We start from the raw sequence: 21,727 nt of genomic DNA on the forward strand, positions 1-21,727 counted from the left end.
TTCACCAATCTAAGAGATGTTTTTGGTAAATATAGACCACATTGAACCAAACAGCAATGTTCAGCGATTAATCGAGTCCGTTTAAGATGACCGTTTTAAACAAACGATGCCTCCTCGACCTCTCGAAGTATTTGCAGATCTAGTCAGATGTGCAAACACGAGTACTAACCCGCTCTTCTGTCATATTGTGCGGCGTATTTATCTTACCGAGCTACTCGTGTGGGCACACAGTCTCTGCTCTAACTAGAACCTAGGCAGCCATGAAAGCCTTCCGAGCGAAGCGCGATAGTCATTTTTTTATGAGGCTCAGTCAAATGAAAACGAGAGAGATGGAAAAAAGTACGTAAACTGTTTTTATTTCAAAATAACCATAATTGTTAAAACATTTACACATCTGTGAGACAAGGCGGTCAGTATCCTCATGGAAAAATGTTTGTGGTTGCCTACGAAAGCATGATTTTACCCAAATGTGCACCTCTTCTCAGAAACAAACCGACAGTCACGAATGTCTTTTTTCAGGGCTCCAAAAATGTGGAAATCACATGGGGAGAGATGAGTACTACTTTTGAAAGTTTTTCGAAACAACCTTGGCAACATGTGGGCGGGCAGAAGTTTCGCTGGGAAGCCCTTACACATCCTACATACATTTTCTATCTCTCCTCCTGCGATTTCCATATTTTTGGAGCCCTGAAGAAAGACATTCGTGGCCGTCGATTTGCTTCAGTCGAAGAGGTGCAGGTCTGAGGAACAGTAATGTTTCCGCAAGCAACCGCAAATATTTTTCCATGAAGGTACTGACTTTCTTGTTTCACAGTCTCATGCATTAAAGTGTAATAATAGGCAGTTTACTTAATTTTTCTTCATTTATCTCATTTTCATTCGCTTGCCCCTTATATGCCGATGATCTTGTTCCTTTCCGTGACTGCTGAGAAAAACTGGAGAAATATTCCGCCTTTTGCAAGGCGTAGTTACTACTATGGAGTCTCTTCTAAACTGGTACCACAAAAATTCATTATTCTAACGTTTATTTATTTAGCGGTTGTAACGTATATCCGTTACAAAGCAGTTACCTGTTCCAGTCAATAATTACTTTGTTACACATCTTTACTAATTTTTATACATCTCAGTAGTCACCTCGTTGAGTCAACGATGAAACGGTTTTTGAAAACTAGAAGTTGGTGTGAAACACTAGTGCAACCGAAACTAATGCTATTACGACTTCTGCTACCGCCACCTCCACTACTACTACTACTAGTACTACTACTACTACTACTACTACTGACGTCACTATTATTACTGCCCCTATTTCTGTTAAAATATGAGTTTCTGTCGATTAAATCATCCATCGTTTGTACTCGTCCCAGTAACTGACAGATTTGTCAGCAACCATCAATTACTCTCGATTTCTCCCAACAACATAGATTCTCCACCTAGGCCCAATAGTGCTAATTCTTATTGGCTGAATAACTCACACCCCTCCTGAGAAAATTATCTTCTTTCTGATTTTAATCGACACTGACTCTCTGTTTCGTAGTGAAATTCTATTACTAAGTAGAGTGTCCGCCCCCGGTAGCTGAATGGTCAGCGTGACGAATTGTCAATCCTCTCGGCCCGGGTTCGATTCCGGCTGGGTCGGGGAATTTTCTCCGCCCAGGGACTGGGTGTTGTGCTGTCCTCATCATCTTCCTATCAACCTCATCCACTGCAGGTCGCCGAAGTGGCATCAAATTGAAAGACCGGCACCAAGCGAACGGCTTGCCCGACGGGGGGCCCTAGCCATGCGATTAAATAAAACTTAGTAGAGCCGGTTTTGTTTTTCTACAGCGTGGTCTGAATGACTTTACAGTGTAATATGCTCTGATGAACAAGCACCCTTACGTCAGTGTACATGTATTAGTTCTTTGCCAATCTTCTACGGAGATGTTTTTCGTGTTATCCTCAGGTCCGTCGCCTCTGCATTGCTGCCAATTAATATTGCAACACTAGTGAGAATAGAAAATACCTACATTTTACTTAGCGCACGGAGCTGCCACCATTGACAGAAACAATGGCTATAGTCCGGCTGGGCATCGAGTTGAACTGTGCTTGGATGAAAGATATAGGTACATCATTTCATGCTGCTTTAACTCTATACCAGAGTTCATCAGTCGTAGTGACCGATGACGAGTGGCGAGACAGTCTCTCTGCGATTCACCGTCAAGTATTTTCAATAGGAGCCATATCTGGAGAACATGGTGACCGGGACATCAGTCGAAATACCTCTGCATCGAGATACGTCAGGACAGCAGAGCAACATGCGGTTTTGCGTTATCTTGTTGAAACATAATGTCACTGCGACCTCGAAAATAGGGCACAGTTTATTAACAGTGTTAAAAAACACACCCATATCGATAAACTATAAAATAAACTCTGAGACGAAACTATGATGTACCACGAAGGAATTATGCGATGAGACAGATATCGGTAGATGTGATGTACATATACAGACAAACAAATGATTACAGTTTCAGGAAAACTGGAGGATTTATTCAAGAGACGTAGTTTCACAAATTGAAGAAGTCAATAAGCATTGGTCCATCTATGGCCTTACGCAAGCAGTTATTCGGCTTGGCACTGATTAACAGAGTTGCTGGATGTCCTCCTTGGGGATATCGTGCCAAATTCTGTCCTATTGGTGCGTTAGATCGTCAAAATCCCGAGATGGTTGGAGGGCCCTGCCCGTAATGCTCCAGACGTTCTCAATTGGGGAGACACCAGGCGACCTCGCTGGCCAATGTAGGGTCTGAAAAACACGAAAATAAGCATTAGAAACTCTCGCCTTCGTTGGTTCAAATGGTTCAAATGGCTCTAAGCACTATGGTACGTAACATCTGAGGTCATCAGTCCCCTAAGCTTAGAACTAAGTAAACCGTAACCTGAGGACATCACACACATCCATGCCCGACGCAGGATTCGAACCTACGACCGCAGCAGCCGCGTGGTTCCGGACTGAAGCGCCTAGAACCGCTCGTCCACAGTGGCCGGCTCTTCATTGGTCGTCAGCGCTCAGTTCGAAGCGGCACTCACCACTGAAGACAATTCTACTTCAGTAATGAGATTCCAGGTTGAAAACGTGTCTGGAGACACCCCGGACTGTGGTGGGATATCAACCAGACTGCTAACCGCCAAACGGCTCGACAGGCAGGAGTGACGATAGTCTAGGATGACATTTCTTTTCATAGCAGGGCCCTTTGGTTGTCATCTAAGGCGGCCTTACAGCACGGTAGTATATCGACTATATTCTACGCCCCGTTTTGTTGCCCTTCATGGCAATCTATCTTGGGCTTACATTTCAGCAAGACAATGCCCACCCGTACACGGCGAGAGTTTCTATTGCTTACCTTCTTGCTCGCCAAACCCTGCCTTGGGCAACAAGGTATACAGATATATCCGAAATTGAGAACGTTTGGAGCATTGTAGGCAGGGTCCGCCTACCACGGGATTTAGACGATCGAACGCACCAATTGGACAGAATTGACACGATATTCCTCAGGAGGACATCCTACAGCCCTACCGATCGACGCCAAGCCGAATAACTGCTTTTATAAGCGTCAAAGATGAACCAATGCATTACTGACTTGCTCCATTTGTGAAGCTCTTTCTCTAGAATAAATGATCCAGTTTTTCTGAAATATAACCATTTGTTTGCATGTAAATGTGCATCACATCTACCGATTTCAGTCCGATTCGGATAATTCCTTTGTGGTCTTTCCTTTTCTTCCTTGGAGTGTATCGATAAACTAGAAAATACATTAAAATACTACATGGCCATGAAGATACATACAATAATATTTTATGGTTACAAAAATACTTGTATTACATGGTTGTCTGGACTGCACATAATATGTCATGTATTGTGTTACTTCAGGGGTGGGATGTAAAGTTTGCGGCTCATGCAGTATTCTTCTATTGTAATGCTTTAGGCAAAACCGGTACTCGCCTAAAAAGATGATGTGGTGCCGCTCCTGTGCCCATTGTTGTTGGATGAACATCTATTGCGCTCCTCTCTATGCTGCCGCCTCAAGGGAAACCTCTGACAGCCCATGCTTTTCCAGACGTCGTCACACTGTGTACACTTGTTTTTCTACTAACAAAACCCTTCTCTGACTCGAGGTACGTGATGTGGATGAGGGATCAATATGTTCGTGTTCTTGGGCGCTATTCGCGCGAGGCCCTCAAGCAGCCGCATGGCGTCGAGTATGGACCTCCTGAACCTATCGATTCCACTTACGGATGCCAGTCGTGGGGTCGGGACTAATGTGGACAACAACATCGCTGAACGATAAACGGCAGTATAGATAGGCCACGATCCTGCCCCTCTCGTTTTCCTAAACGTGCTGGTACATGTTTCTCTTTCTTACACACGGTATAACAGTTGGTGCAATCTCCTTCTTACACACGATATTAACAGTTGATACAATATTATGAAGGTAGCGGTAGCGCATAAGTTTAATCCCTCTATTGCCGATTTTTTACGAAATTCCGACACTTGTTTCCTTTCTGTAAAAATATGCGTTTCGAAGTAACTTTCAGTATATAAGTAGACTCATAATGCAGTCCCATGTTGTCAGAGGAGTGAACTTTTCCATTTTCCACGCGATTTCCTTGTTCTGGTGAGACTGACGTTCAGAAAGATTCAAGCTGTCTAATTTTATGACGATTTTTAATTTATTAACTGATCATACAATGAAGGACTCGTGCATTTTTTCTATTTGGTTTGACAATAATTAGATTGTCTTTCTCTAGGCTTCACTTCCATACAAAAACTCAGTGTATTCGATGAAGCTATTAAGATACGTTTAAAGTAACACCCCATAGATAAAATCTTCGAAGATTTTTTTGTATGTTCATCTTATGATCTCCATGGTACCTCTCTGTCGTTGCAATAGCTCAGAAATGGTCATACAGGCATTTAGGTGTTACAAGCTCAAACATTAACGTCAACGGCTTATTTGATCATAACGTTGGATATTCCATTTTCCTGATCAAATAAGACTGATTTTAATTTAGCACGTGCAGCTTTGTGTGGAATTACAATCATTTACAGAGGCACTGTCCTCGTAATCTTGCTTTACTTTGCATGTTAGTCAACACTGTATCGAAATATCGATGGTTATGAGCAGAGGAAATCAGTGGGAGAAAAAGAAAATTCAATGCTTTTGATTACTGAAGGTAGAAAACCGTCAATATCCATATTTCGGCTTCTATACTCGTTAGCTAACCTTGAGTTAACATGTGTATCGTGATATACGTAACGTAAAATACGTAGAACGCCTGGTTCGATGAAAGAGAGGGCCTGAGAGCCCTAATCCTTTCATGTTAAATAAATTAATAACTAAACGTAAATTAACTCAGAGATCCTACAAATGGGTACATGGCGTGTTTCTATTTGGTCCCTCGCAGAAAACAAGGCACGCTAAAAAGGAACATAATATGACATTCTTGATACTGATATCTATCTCCCTATAGTTTATAACACAGTTTTTAGATAACGTACTTACAATTCGTTCTGAAATTTGGTTGTTATCTCTAGTACTCAACATTCACTCCTGTCGAATGCCTGGATTGGTTCACGTTTCTTTTCTTTCTTTTATCCTTCTCTTCTTTTATGCAGTACTCGGACTTGATAAGTCTTCACCTTTTGTAGATCTGACGCTTGTTCACTGGTTTCTGTGACCTGTTACCTCCACAACAGGAGGGAAGTAATGCACACTCAAAGACAAAAAAAACGACCCACCACGAAGGAGTTAGGCAAACTGGTCACAAGTTGATATTCATACAGGTATCAAAGGAAAATGCAAAACTGTAAACTCTGGCTGCCGATGAATGAATACGTGACGCTGCAGCGCAGTTTCACCGTGCAGCTGTCAAAGATAGTAAACAGGGGACATGTCGATACAAGGGCATAAAGTCTTTGCGAATTTCATTCCGTTTACTCAGTTCGACAGTAACTATTCCTCAGACAGGCATATGAACCATATACGAAGATCCCAGAATGAGATTTTCACTCTGCAGCGGAGTGTGCGCTGATATGAAACTTCCTGGCAGATTAAAACTGTGTGCCGGGCCGAGACTCGAACTCGGGACCTTTGCCTTTCGCGGGCAAGTGCTCTACCAACTGAGCTACCCAAGCACGACTCACGCCCCGTCCTCACAGCTTTACTTCTGCCAGTGCCTCGTCTCCTACCTTCCAAACTTTACAGAAGCTCGCAGGAGATGCTCTGTATGCTCCAATGGAGCGTAGAAGTATGTTGCGTTGCACCCTCCTCACAGACATAGCGGGCACGACCCTCGTGAGCCTGTGTGCCCACACTCCGGATCCGTAACCCACGATGGAAACAAGAATGGTATTATGGTACAACTTTATGAGTTCTGCTGGAAGATGAAATCTGCTGTGTCCTATCATGATCAAACTGTTTAGGGCTTCTAGTGATCTTTGTGTTGCTGTTTCAATATGTTTGGCAAAGTTCCACCTTTCATCAATTATTACTCCTAGATACCGGGCCTCACGACGCCGAATCACCGGTGAGCCCTCGATTCTTACCGTTGGATTCCTGGCCAATTGGCCTTTCAGTAATAGATATGTCGACTTGTTAGGCGCAGTAGTCATTCTCGTGTTCTGGCACCACTGTGTGAGAATTGCTAGTGTTCTATTGATTTTGGGTTCAAGATCTGCGCGACTTCGGCCGCCAACCAGCAGAAGGAGGTCGTCAGCGTAAGCTATCGCCTCTAGCACATGCACACTGTTCTCCAAGCTCTCCAGGAGAGGCTCCATATTTATATCCCAAAAGAGTGGCCCCAGGACAGAGCCCTGTGGACACCCCTTCGTGATTTTCTTACCAATTCGCCCGCTAGGGGACGATAGCCAGACCTCTCTTTCCATACAATAGCTCCTAAGACAGCCGTATAGCGGCCCTGGACACTCCTTCTCCGGCAGGCAGGAGAAGAGCGAAGGCCACCACAGGTTGTCAAAGGCGCCACTGATGTCCACCATGATGCCAACTATGTACTTGTGCGGAGACGACCCACAGACCTCGGACGCAAGGGCAACTGCGTCACACGCAGATCGCCCCTGCCGAAAACCGAATTGTCTGTCACTCATCCCGCACAACACTCGGTGTGCTGTCAGTCTATCAGCTAGTAACTTCCCCAGCAATTTGCCTAACAGGTCCAACAGACAGATAGGTCTATAGGACTTTGCTTCTTTAAGGTCTTTGTCCTGCGCTTTTTTGATAATTACGACGTTGGCCTGTTTCCAGATTGTGGGGAATGTTCTGAGGCGCAGGGCCTCATTGTAAATTCTTGCTAAAGGTGTCACCAGTTGAGGAGCGAGGTATTGCACCACCTCCGCGATGATGCCGTCTGGTCCCGGGGCCTTTCCTTTCTTTAGTGATTTTATGTGTGCTGCCACTTCCTCTTCTGAGAAAGGGTACATCTTCTGTGTCCTCTTCCACTTTATCATCAGGGAGGAGTGAGTGGATGAGGACCTCAGCAGTTTCCTGCCAAGACCCAGTCATCCGGTTTCCGTCCCTGATAGTGGAGAGCACCATTGGCGACCTGATTTTCTCTCTTACTATTTTGTAAGGAGTGCCCCAGGGATCCATAGCCAATTGGCTGCGCACGTATTTTTTCCAACTTTCCAACCTGACTGCTCGCAGTTCCTTCTGAAACTGCTCTTTGGCTTCCCTGTATGTTTGTAGCCATCTTTGTTTTTCTTCCCAGACGACACTCCGCTGGTAATACCTCCTCGCCCTCCTGACAGACTGACGCATCTGCCCTAGCTCCGCAGACCATGGTGATGGAGAAGCCGCAACGGCTCTCCTCCTGGTTGGTACAGCAGCCTTTACCGCCCTAGTAAGAGCGCCCACCAAATCTTCGGCGTGTTTGTTGATGTCATCGTCATCTTCTGGCCATGTCGGAGGGTCAAACTCTCTTGCAAGGCGCTCCCAGTTGGTCCTGTTATAGTTTAGTTGTACTTCCCACCCTATGTCCCAGTGGCATTCCAGATCTGAGATTGTGAATGTGATCAAGTTGTGATCGCTGGTTGTGTCTCCGTCAGTAACAATCCAGTTTTGTACATTGGCAGCGATGTTGGCTGTCATCATCGTAATGTCAATGTTGGTTCCATCTCCTCCCCCTCCTGTGTAGGTGGGGGGGGGGGGGTTTCCTGGTCTATTGGCAATGAGAAGTTGTAGAGACATGATAGTCTCATCCAGCTAGACTTAGAACTACTTAACCCTAACTAACCTAAGAACATCACACACATCCATGCCCGTGGCAGGATTCGAACCTGCCACCGTAGCAGCAGCGCGATTCCGGAGTGAAGCGCCTAGAACCGTTCGGCTACAGCGGCCGGCGGTGACGTAATGGTTTAGACACTAGACACGTATTCGAGAAGAGCAAGGCTCAAATCCCCGTCCGGAACCCAGATTTATGTTTCCCGTGGATTCCATGAATCGATTAAAGCGGAAATCATATGACCATTTCATTTCCATAAACTATTTCCACCCGAGGATGAGCTACGTCTCTAATGATATCGATGTCGGTAGGTCGTTAAACACTAAATATCTCTTCCTTCCTTCAGGATCTGGTAAACTTTTCTATCGTCTCCTCCACTTCAATTCGAGTTACCTGTTTGATTAGTAATAACTTTATGCTTTTAGGCTAACACTGTCGGCATGATTCTCATTTGCTCAATAATAACTATGTGCATGTACAGTCAGATACTCTACGTTAGCTCGCATATTAACTGGGAAATCGCAGCCCTCAAAATTACTGAGATAACTAAAGACTCTGGTTTAACTATAGATTCTAACACAGTAAACAACATGCATTTTCGTCAGCATTTCATTGCGGTAGCTCATTTGACCAACAGGCTGGTGCAGTGGTAGTTAACTTGAGACAGCATGTTTGTGTATTGCCTGTGCTGGCGTATTGCATAAGTGGAACTGTGTGCTGCTGCAAACACGGTTTTCCTTTAGACATGTTTAACCAGAACGAACACAGTCCATTTACTCAATACGTGGTTTCTTCTTCGTGACTATTTAAACATCTCATATTTGATTCGGACCGTTACAGTTCGTAAAAACTGTTTTTGCTTTACGTTTTCGTAACTCACATCTCATCAGTAAACACAACCAGCTACTTTTTTTAATAGATGGCTCCTGCTCAATACCTCAGCTTCGCTTGCAACTTTAGACACGTACCTAGCCTACTATACGACTTGTTCTACTAACAGTCTTTTCTATGTAGAACTTTTCTGTTGTCTTATTCAACCGTCGATGCTCCTGCGCCTTCTAATTTTAGATTCTGAACTGGTTCATGACTTTATTAAAATTTCAAGCAGCACTGCGCAGAGAAAATTGAGGCAATCTAGTTAAAAGACTTCAGCAATTTTACAAGATTTACAGCCATTTAAACTTCGTCACACGCTACAGGTGTCTCAACTAATCAGCGGCTGGCGCGTCCCGGCTTCCCTAAAGTGCTGACGCAAGAGGGCTGATGCAACCACCTCAACGTTTTGCTTCGAAGGAATAGAGACTGAGCGCTCTCTTTCTGTGCACCCGATAAACGTTACAGTTTTATTTACAAAACATTCGATCGATCGATTATTCGGTTATTGCGTGTTATTCATAATTATGGAATCCCTGTATTGTTGGATTAACGGATGAGAGAGAGAGAGAGAGCGAGACGCAGAAGAAAAAGAAGAAGAAGAAAAAGATTGAAAGAAGAGCCCTATAACTCGTCGTAGGTTTGCTTAATCATGGTGAGAAAGTTACAGAAACGATTAACAGTCTTTGGTGGTAGAGCTACACAGTAGGCGTCCGTTACATAAAGGTTTGCTCATAAAATCCGTGCAGAGTACGTTCCCTGTATGTAAGAAACCAAAAAGCGCATCTGACGTAATGATTATAACAATAAAATTAGACGCATCCCAGCTTATATGGAGGTTCAGGAGACGTCGTTCTTCTAGCACAGCATCCATATTAAAATAAGGGAGCTGTTAAATAATGCTTGTATTCTAAGTATCCCCTGCCACGTAGCGACTAACAGCTTGAGGTCTGCTGATGACATTGTAATTTTGCCACTTTCAATTGCCTATAGTGATGAAACTGCTATGTAACGGATGTATCGCGTCTATGATGCGTTTTTATGTTTTCTCCCTTTTGTTGGTTGTTCGTCGGTACGGTAACCCTCTAAAGGGATTGGGAGAGCAGGTGGCGAGGTGTCTGCAATCAGCAACAAAGTTTTTCTTTCCAAGTTATAGATTAAAATGGATTCTAAGCGTTCGCTGTTGATTTCATGAGTATTGCGTAACATAAATGTCGTCGTGTGGTGTTTTCCCATGTAAAGATGTTGAAATGACGATACAAACATTTAATAGATGAAAATTACTGGCAGATTAAAACTGTGTGCCGGACCGGGACTCGAACCTGGGACCTTCGCCTTTTGCGGGGAAAGTGTTTTAGCAACTGAGCTACCCGAGCTTTACTTCCGCCAGTACCTCATGTTTCGGGTACCTAAGATGGCAGAGCACGTGCTCGTTAAAGGCAAAGGTCCGGGGTTCGAGTCCCAATCCGGCACACAGTATTAATCTGCCAGGAAGTTTCACGTCAACGCTCATAGCGCTGCAGATTGAAAATTCGTTCTGGATTCAATAAGTGGCTATTTTCTTGTTGTCGGTGGATGTCAACTCCTGATATTAATGGATGGTTTGTCTGATGGGATGGGAAGGACTCATGGGTCTGAACGTATTGTAAATGTAGCGTTTGTGGCATTTTAAGGCTCTCCGCTCTTTATTAACAGAGCCGATCATTTTTTAACGTGCCGAAAATTATAGACCATTGGAAATGCAGCTGTTCATATCCCCTTGGTTACAAATATGTAAAAAAAATACCGTCCCGATAGAAAAATAGGTTGTGAATTATTAACCTTCGTCTTTAATGAGTGGACGACAGTCTCTGTCCTAACATCTAAGACATATTGAATGTATATGGAAGGAACGAAGATTAAGGTTTAACGCCCCGTTATCAAATGATTCAAATGGCTCTGAACACTATACGACTTAACTTCTGAGGTCATCAGTCGCCTAGAACATAGAACTAATTAAACCTAACTAACCTAAGGACATCACACACATCCATGCCCGAGGCAGGATTCGAACCTGCGACCGTAGCGGTCGCACGGTTCCAGACTGTAGCGCCAGAACCGCACGGCCACTCCGGCCGGCTCCCGTTATCACCTAGGTCACTAGAGACGAAGAACAAGCTTATGTTAAAGAAGAATGGAAAAGGAAATGGGCTAGATTCTTTTCAAAGTAATTATTCCGGCATTTGCCATGAGCAGTTTAGACAACCTGTGGATAACCCAGACTTGGATGGCCGGACATTTAAACTGCCGTCCTCGTGATGCGAATCCATTATCTTCAGCCGGTGCCATCTCACGCTGTCTGAAAACATGTAGATATTAGGGTTATGAATACTCAGAGACATATAGTAGAACGTCTTTTCCTTTGCATCACTGTTCCGTGTTTGTCCATAAATGACGATGAAAATGTGGGTACACAACGTTACTATCTTCAACAGAGTGCTAATTGCAGGTCTTCCCTTAGATGTGCCTAATATTTAAGTATAGAGTGCAGTGGACTATAAATACTGAATATTAATGTTTGTGTTGATGTGGATCCAACGAAATGGAGACAACGAAATACATAGTTGGTGCATAATCTACTTTGGCTGCGATATTTCACTGTCGTAGCTGACGAACATCTCACTCTTCACACTTCAGCACAACACTGTAAAGAGACTCTGAATTTAACCAGCCAGATTGAGAACTGGTATTCTATACCTGTGTCCAAAATCCTGCGATTTTAATACTACCACCATGGCTTGAAGTGGCAACTTCCTTGTGTAGCGAAACGTTTCATCGTACATGAAAGTCTTTTTTTCCTTTCTAGACAAAAATCTTACAAAATGTACTCCGTGGAAAATACTATGCAAGATATCACATTAGAGATATAAATTTTTAGCCGACTGAAATGAATGCAGAGCCCATGTGAAACCCCATTCCGCGAACGCATCCCTAACGCAACCATCAGATTATCAAATAGCGCAAACAATGGAAGGTTAGCGTTTAACGTCCCGTCGACCACGAGGTCGTTATAGTCTGAACGCAAGTTCGGATTGGGAAAGAGAGGCGATGGAAATCGGCTATGCTCTTTCAAAGGAATCATCCCGGCCTTCACTTTAAGTGATTTAGGGAACTCAAGAAGAAACTCGATCTGAATGGTCGGACGGGAAATTGAACCGCCTTCTTCGGAATGCGAGTCCAGTATTCTAACAACTGTCCCACTCTGCTCGGTGAAGCAGCGAACTAAAAACTGGAACTAGCATTTTTCTGCAGTGTCTCTCTACCGGGGATGATATTTATTTCCAGCAGCGAGGTTTCTCAGTGAGAGACTGTAGTCAAGCCGACTAACCTGAGCTTAAGTAACTGGAGAAAGTTGCTGTTGCTGTCTTCTGTAAAACATGTAAGATTCCATAAGACAGTTGCTGTAAGTTGGACAAAGCATAATATTGCGTAAGTGTATGAAGCAAGAGTGTGTGAAATGAGGAAAGGCTCTTGCGGCATTCATTTCGAAGACATGTATGATGCAACTCTCCACTCTACTTTATTCTATCCAATCCTCATCAACTCTGCATAACTACTGCAACCTAAAAGTATTTTAACCTGCTTACTGTATTCAGGCCTAAGTCTCTCACTACAATTTGTACTCTCCAAACTTTCCTCCATTACTATTCCTCCACTCAGTTAGTTACATGTTTCGTAGATCATTTGGACGATTCTTCTGTTGAAATGATTTGGAACGTGTCAACTTACAGGATATGTATATGTGACTAGTGTTAACATTAATAAAGACATTATTATTTTTAATCATGTTCATGCAACTTCACATTTTTTAAATTTTTTTTAATATACTGGCTATCAGTTTTAAGTAGAAACTCATCAACGGAATAGAAGGACGTAGCCAGGAGAAATGATTTTAAATTAGACTTAGAACTTGCTTCGCTACCTGTCAGCCATTTTATGTTATTGAGCAAATAATCAAAAATTGTTGTTGCTGAATATTGAAATCCGTTCTCAGCCGCTGACAGCTTTAACAATGGATAAGAAAGATAATCTTTTCCTCTGTTGTTGTAAGCACGGACATCAGTGTTCTGAAATTGTGATGTATTATTTATGACGAATTTCATTAGCGAATATGTGTATTGTAACGGCGCAGTTAAAATGCCTAACTCCTTGAAGAGATACTTACGTGACGTCCTTGGTTGAACTCCACATTTCTTATTACTGCTCGCTGCTTTTGTGCAATCAGTTCTTTCTTTCTGAGTGATGAGTTAAAATTATTTCATAAGACATTACGAAATGGAAATATGCAAAATGTGACAGGACGTTAATTAGTTTCTTTTTTTTTTCAAATAAGCAACTATACGAAGTGCAAAAGTAGCTGAACCTAATTATTAGAGAAGCTAAGTAATACGCTTCTTCCAGTTCAAGTTTGCCTCAGTATGTACACCCAAAAATTTAATCAAGTTCTGCTGTTAATTTTTTCCCCACTTCGATTCGGTACTTCCTTATTCTACATCTACATCAACGTGGATTCTCTGAAAATCACATTTAAGTGCCTGGCAGAGGGTTCATCGAACCACCATTAACTATTCGAACTACCCATCTTATCTTCAGTATTCTACATCTTCCTAGATACTCCGCAGTCTTCCGTACAGGGCGTGGCGGAAGTTACCCCGTACACTACTAGTCACTTCCTTCCAGTTCTACTCGCAAATATGCGAGCGAAATAGACTGTCTATATGCAGTCGTATGATCCCTAATTACTCGTGTCTTATCTTCATGGTCCTTATGCGCAGCGTATGTTCAAATGGCTCTGAGCACTATGGGACTTAACTCCTGAGGTCATCAGTCCCCTAGAACTTAGACATCACACACATCCATTCCCGAGGCAGGATTCGAACCTACCCGTAGCGGTCGCGCGGTTCCAGATTGTAGCGCCTAGAACCGCTCGGCCACCCTGGCCGGCGCAGTGTATGTTGGAGGTAAGAGAATCGTTCGGCATTCAGCTTCAAATGCCGGTTTTCCAATTTTTTTTTCAATAGTCTTCCTTGAAAGAAACGTCGCCTTCCATCCAGCGATTCCCATTTGAGTTCCCGAAGCATGTTCGTAACACTTGCATGTTGTTCGAACCCATCAATAACAAAACTAGCAAATTACTACGATGTCTTCCTTTAATCTGACATGGTACGGATCCGAAACACTCGAGAAATACTCAAGAGTAGGTCGCACTAATGTCCTGTATGCGGTCTCCTTTACAGATGAACCACACTTTCCTAGAATTCTTCCAATAAACCGAAGTCGACCATTGTTCTGTAGTATCAAAGATCAAAAGCATCTATTCTCTTATTGCCTGAATTGCTTATCGTCCAAGTTTCATTTCCCTCCAAGATTACACTCCAGTCAAATATTATAGTGTTGTCGGCAAACTTCAAAGTATCTAGGTGATCAGAACTGCGAGAAGCAACTTAAAAATGACGTTCATATAATCGTGATTTCGAAGTTCATTGGAATGATGGCATACTTTTTTCCTTCGGTGTCATTCAGACTCCACAAATCAATCTATCCTCCCAGATTTATGTTTTCTATTGATTCATTGGCTTACACAACTAGTGACTGACAATATTCTGGACCGCCACTGTTGACAGATAACGTATTACGGAGTAAGCACTAGCTAAATTTAGATAAAGACAGTAATAGAAACCACCGGCATTCTTACGTAGTGAAGTGGTTTGCATTAGGACAGGAAGCTCTAAATCAATAGGAAAATCAAGCCACAATACACGCAAGTATGAAGTCGTACTTTTCAGTCTTGTTCCATCCTGCTCTCTGATTCCTGAGTAACTCATTACTCAGCATTCCTTGTAATTACTATTTCATTTTGACGAATACCACTGACCAACACTGTCAACTGGAACCAAGTCTCTGCACAGTGTGGACAATACATTTTCTTGTTCTCCAAATGTGTCCATAGTGTTATTCTATAATGAGGCCGTTTATAATGCCTGATGGCCTGGTTACAAACTTCCACTTCTTGTCACTAGCTTCCATCACATACCTCTGAAGTACGAGTCGGTACGTAAGCGAGCTAATTGTAATCAACGTCCACTTCTCGTTAAAAATTCCGGATTTGCGTGTAACGCTGATTCAGACAGTCTAGGTGGAGAGGCACAAGCTGGTGGATTTTAGTACTCGGGAGCCGTGGCTGCGATAAGCAATGAAGTCAGCAACAAGCGCGGGGTTCGAGTGTAGTCATTTTACAGAACACTGTCGTGTTGTTTCAGAGCAGTCAGCCTTCGGCGCCTTCTAGTATGAAACATTAACGGCGATCCAGATCTGTGTGATCTTTTTGTCCGCAATACTGTGATTTATCGTCACATAGACATTACACGAAGGACTTTTTAATTCTTGTAATGGGAACAATGACAGCACCCGTTTCCTGTTTTAGATATTTATGGGAAAATAACAAGACTGCGTTAATATTATCTTTTGTGCTTGATTAACAAACCTCTTAGGAAATTACTGATCTTCATCTATCCTGGAAGCATTACTTATTGCGCAGAAATGACCACTGCTTATGTTTCACCTCTCTGCAGATGACAATTTCCTTCCATTTGACCCGTTAAGTCCTCTTATACCATTTATTCCGATTTTCTTTGAATTATATAAAGCGTAAACTGCATTATAACTGAGGCTATTTATTTTAACATCTTCATAGTCTACAGTTATACCTGCTCCACTATAATAATTTGCATTTTATAAGAGTATTGTTCTATTCAAAACCAGCTCATGTTATCTTGACTCCTACTAAGAGCATGATTATATTTATGGGTTAGATGTTGTAGTATTATCACCTTTATCTTCGTTCAAAACCTGACACACAGATGAATCAAGTCAGATCGAACACGTAATACATGAACCATCTCAACCATAAACGGAAGGAAGTCCAGTTATCCCTAAATTGACAAAATTTTCATCCTTAGTGGCAGATGTTGTCAGAGAGATGACGCAAAAACCTCACCATCAGATAAATCCGGTAACCTCTCATCTAAACAACCAAAGCATATCCTTTTGTACTTAAGAACTCAAGCTAATTGTTAAGGCCTGTTACCGAAATGTTTAGGCTTGTATAATTTTATGTTAAGTAATTCTATGACTGAGTCCACTCAAAATACTCAATGTCGACGGGAATATAAATTGCAGCGTTCCTTTCTACTATGCTTCTTTGTGACTGAGTATAGAGACATGTTCTGGTGCAACAGCATGAATGTAAATATGATGGAGAACCGGACGTGACTCGGATCCGAGACCCCCATGCCGTGTCCTAGGCTTTATTGTGTATTGTGTGGATGACTGTGAAGTGTGTGCTTGAGCAGTGTTGTGTTGTTTTGGTATTGTTATGGAAGAGTATGGAATAAAAATAATTTCTACAATATTGCTATTGTTACAAGTACCATTACCTAACTTGCTAAACTAACTACTTGTGGCCATTAAACAATAATTTTTGCTTCGGAGATTCCTTACAGCCAATGGCACTCTGGTCCACAGACGCATCCAGTCAGATTAGGCTCAATTAGATTATCCTTTGTTCCATAGATCCATAGTGCAGGGATCCTAGAGGATGTAGAACATGTTTTAAAACAAGAATACATAGTAGGTATAAGCAAACAAAGAGATGAGCTGATATACCTTACACAGACTTAAATGAAATGGGCTTCATGGATGCTGAATTAAAAAAAAAATCTTAAGCATATTTTCATTTAAGAGGTAACAACAAACTTCTCCAAAACATGTATATGTACAGTACAATGACATGCATACGATAATTCTTAGGCTATTGTAACTAAGCATCATCAAACGGAAACTCTATTTATGACACTTATTTAAATTGTTCACACTCCTGCATTGCAGTTGCGCAGAAGTCAGATTTTACGTACTACTGACGTTATATGATAATATTAATATGATATTCATCAACTGATTACATTAAAAAATAGTCATCGCAGGGGACTTTGTGAGAGAGACTGCTTGTGATGTCGCCTTTTGCGTATAGATAGCGCTATCTGTGTCGACACCCTTTTCTCGTCGTCTCACTAGCCGCTGGGGACGTAGCCCTGGTACAAGGGTGTATCGCCATATCGCTGCACGACGACTGGCGTCAATCCAGGTCCCCGAATCTATTAGGCGATTCAGATGCGCTAGCATTACTACAGTCCAGAGAGTATCAGTTGAGTCACAAGATGGTGTGCTCCTTTCTAGCCACTACATGGCTAATATTGTCTAATATCATGTTGTCTCATGATATAAACTCTCCTTCATATCCGGTCTTCTAGGATGAGTCAATTTTTTTGATCAACTCTAGTCATTTACTCTTACAGAAGGGGCTCCCATATAATGCTCGCTGGAGAACCTTCTTTTCTACATTCACGTTCGTTTGTTTCGTTTCTTCTTGTTCATTGTATGTATATGACTTTGGACCAGCCTTTGTCTCATTTACAGACACATGTTCCGTTTATTAGCATTAACACCGCGTTTTTTCACTGCAACAGAATCCGATTCCGTATTTATATTTTGTCTGTTGTCTGTATTCTTATGAGATTCCAGATTTTATTACAGTTACTTCTCTTCAGCTAATAAATCACAGCTTTCTTTCGTATTTGAAGGTGAAGCGAGCAGACTCTGAATATTAACTGAAGCACATCCACAGGCACTGTGCTAAAACCTCCTCTCAGCCCATAGAGTAATGGTCGTATTCTGATCATTGCTAAAGCTGTTAAAATAGCTTCATGATGTAATGCATTGATTCTACTAATAGCCTTTTAATTTTGTCTGGCCAAGTTTATTATTTTTTTCGTTATCTCTTTTTCCTATTTCTTCGGTATGCACGCTCATCTAAAAAGACGCCTAAATTTATTGATATAATTTTTGTTTCTGTGGTTTCGTTACCCTGTCTCCCTAATGGATCTCTTAACAGGTGGTCTTCTTAACAAAGTGTATTTAAGTTTTTGAGCAACTTCTGATAACTTTGCTGCTTAGTGACACTCGAGGACCTCTTAAATATGACATGCTACCTGTTTCCTGATTGCTTGTAGAGCCTAATTTCAAGAACATCATAATGTTACCTGCGTATAACACCAGAGTTATGACTACATCTACACCTACATCCATACTCCGCAGGCCACCTGACGGTGTGTGGCGGAGGGTACTTTGAGTACCTCTATCGGTTCTCCCTTCTATTCCAGTCTCGTATTGTTCGTGGAAAGAAAGATTGTCGGTATGCCTCTGTGTGGGCTCTAATCTCTCTGATTTTATCCTCATGGTCTCTTAGCGAGATATACGTAGGAGGGAGCAATATACTGCTTGACTCCTCGGTGAAGGTATGTTCTAGAAACTTCAACAAAAGCCCGTACCGAGCTACTGAGCGTCTCTCCCGCAAAGTCTTCCACTGGAGTTTATCTATCATCGCCGTAACGCTATCGCGATTACTAAATGATCCTGTAACGAAGCGCGCTGCTCTCAGTTTGATCTTCTCTATCTCTTCTATCAACCCTATCTGGTACGGATCCCACACTGGTGAGCAATATTCAAGCAGTGGGCGAACAAGTGTACTGTAACCTACTTCCTTTGTTTTCGGATTGCATTTCCTTAGGATTCTTCCAGTGAATCGCGCTACACTCGCGAAATGATCGCACGGAAAAATCCCCACTTCATCGCTACCTCGGAGATGCTGTGTCCCATCGCTCGCGCGCCGACTACAACACCACGATCAGACTCCCTTAAATCTTGTAGCAATAGTAACCGATCTAACAACTGCGCCATACACTTATTGTCTTATACAGGTGTTGCCGACCGCAGCGCCGTATTGTGTCTGTTTACATATATATCTATTTCAATACGCATAATGGATGTGTGTGATGTCCTTAGGATAGTTAGGTTTAAGTAGTTCTAAGTTCTAGGGGACTTATGACCACAGCAGTTGAGTCCCATAGTGCTCAGAGCCATTTGAGCCAATACGCATGCCTATACCAGTTTCTTTGGTGCTTCAGTGTATAAGGGCGGAAACATGATCCATAAATTACAGAAAAAAGGTAATGCGCCTTGTAACATATCTTTTCATGTCTGTCCATGTGTGATATCCCTGTCCACTTTTGATGATGATAGTGTTTGGTTTGTGGGGCGCTCAACTGCACGGTCATCAGCGCCTGTACAAATTTCAAATTTTGTACACAGTCCAATTGTTTTTACAGAGTCCAATCGAGCCACAGTTACGAATGATGATGGTGATGATGAAATGATGAGGACAACATAAACACCCAGCCCCGGGCAGAGAGAATCCCCGATCCGGCCGGAAATCGAACCTGAGACCCCTTGATCCAGAGGCAGAAACGCTAGCCAAAAGACCACGAGCTGTGGACCTGTCCACTTTTGTAGTCGCCTCAGCCAGTTTTCAGCTGCAGGGGAGTTGGACGTTTTTCCCTAATCCTCCTAAATGAGTAATGTCCGAAGCTGACTATGCGGATTTTTCTGGAGAATATTTCTCCGGCGTGGATGGTGTCTCCAACACTGCTTTCAGAGAGATAAGGACTTACCAGAAAGCAGCACCTTACAGAAGCTTTAAGTGGGAACAGGAAACGGCCAATGAAAGGCTGCATTCTGCTCCTGATTCTGATATGGTGAAATACCTAAAGATAAATCAATTTCGTGGAGCGGTCTGCGTTTTACGGAAGTCGAAGAGTCCTTGTGAGATTGAGAGGTTGTGTGCCCTCTGGGATGTAGGTAGTGTTTTCGATGTTTATACCTCAAGTCTGGAGTTCAAATGGTTCAAATGGCTCTGAGCACTATGGGACTTAACTGCTGAGGTCATCAGTCCCCTAGAACTTAGAACTACTTAAACCTAACTAACCTAAGGACATCACACACATCCATGCCCGAGGCAGGATTCGAACCTGCGACCGTAATGGTCGCGCGGTTCCAGACTGTGGCGCCTAGAACCGCTCGGCCACATCGGCCGGCAAGTCTGGAGTAGATAACCTTTCGTGATCAACGAAATTAGTTAGGACAGTAGGGAAGACTGAGAGAATCGTAAGTGCATTCCCGAGGGTAGGCATGGAACAGTATTTAGCACCTTTTTGTTTTTTCGGTGAGTGTCGTTAGGGAGAGTGGACTTATTCGGTAAAATGAGGCATCAGAGCAGAATGTGGAGCTAAAACCTAGCCGGATGTGGTGTCGGATAAAAGTGACAGACTTCTCTGGGGTTATTTCATGCCAATAAATTTAATTTATTTCAGTACAAACTTGAAAGTGAGGTTTTTGTGTGACTTTTTCAAAAATGGCTCTGAGCACTGTGGGACTTAACTGCTGTGGTCATCAGTCGTGACCTTTTCCCTACTGATTTGGAACTACGAGGTCGTCCTGAGAAGTAATCCCTCCGAATATTTTAGGTGAAAACTCTTAAAACCTTTAAAATAAAACAGACGTTACCAACATTCTACATTTTCATTCTTCATGTCTAAATATTTGCAGCCCTCTGCCACAACAGGGCTCAGAATTGTTGCACATAATATGTCGGTGTGTGATAAATAGTGTGCTGTAATCGATTTTAGATTTAGAAGAGTTCGTCCACACATGCACACATGAAGAACCCTGTCCTTCAGCCTCGTGTTCACTGTCATCGACCATTCTCCATACAGTTCGTATTTGGCCCCCGCCGATTTTCATTTTTTTTCTCCAGAACTTAAAGAACACCATTAAGGACTTCACTTTGATGTTGATGAAGCCGGCGAGACAGTATCAAAAAACTGTTTTCCCGTTGGGAAAAATGTGTTCGTCTCCAGGGTGACTATGCTTATAAATAAATATGTATACATGGAGAATAAAGATGTAGAATGTTAATAACGTTTGTTTTATATATGAAGATAGTAACTGTTCTCGAAACAACAGAGCCGGCCGGAGTGGCCGTGCCGTTCTAGGCGCTACAGTTTGGAACCGCGTGACCGCTACGGTCGCAGGTTCGAATCCTGCCTCGGTCATGGATGTGTGTGATGTCCTTAGGTTAGTTAGGTTTAAGTAGTTCTAAGTTCTAGGGGACTGATGACCACAGCAGTTAAGTCCCATAGTGCTCAGAACCATTTGAACCATTTTTTTTTTTAAACAACAGATGCCACTGATGACCGTGCAGCTACTCTAGAATAAATGATAATTAATTGAAACCCTCTGCTGCCGACAGGTGTTGTTGATATACCTTGATGGGGACAGCTGACAATGTGTGCCCTGACCGGGACTCGAACCCGGGCTCTCCTGGTTACATGGCAGACGCTCTATCAATCTGGGTCACTGAGAACACAGATGAAAAATGGTTCAAATGGCTCTGAGCACTATGGGACTCAACTGCTGTGGTCATAAGTCCCCTAGAACTTAGAACTACTTAAACCTAACGAACCTAAGGACATCACACACATCCATGCCCGAGGCAGGATTCGAACCTGCGACCGTAGCGGTCACGCGGTTCCGCTCGGCCACTCCGGCCGGCCAACACAGATGAACAGGACGACTGCAGGGACTT

General features: G+C 42.8%; 1 protein-coding gene and 1 non-coding gene across 3 annotated transcripts in view; one reads left to right on the top strand and one right to left on the bottom strand.

Annotated features, from left to right (window-relative positions):
- The window catches only part of LOC124721210, a 526,868-nt gene that overhangs the window by 395,912 nt on the left and 109,229 nt on the right, over window positions 1–21,727 (top strand). The window lies entirely within an intron of this gene.
- Trnas-cga lies at window positions 6,099–6,173 on the bottom strand. The gene has a single exon. It is a non-coding gene; the product is annotated as a tRNA-Ser (tRNA).

Source organism: Schistocerca piceifrons, chromosome X, assembly GCF_021461385.2.
Source record: "Schistocerca piceifrons isolate TAMUIC-IGC-003096 chromosome X, iqSchPice1.1, whole genome shotgun sequence".
NCBI lineage: Eukaryota > Metazoa > Arthropoda > Insecta > Orthoptera > Acrididae > Schistocerca > Schistocerca piceifrons.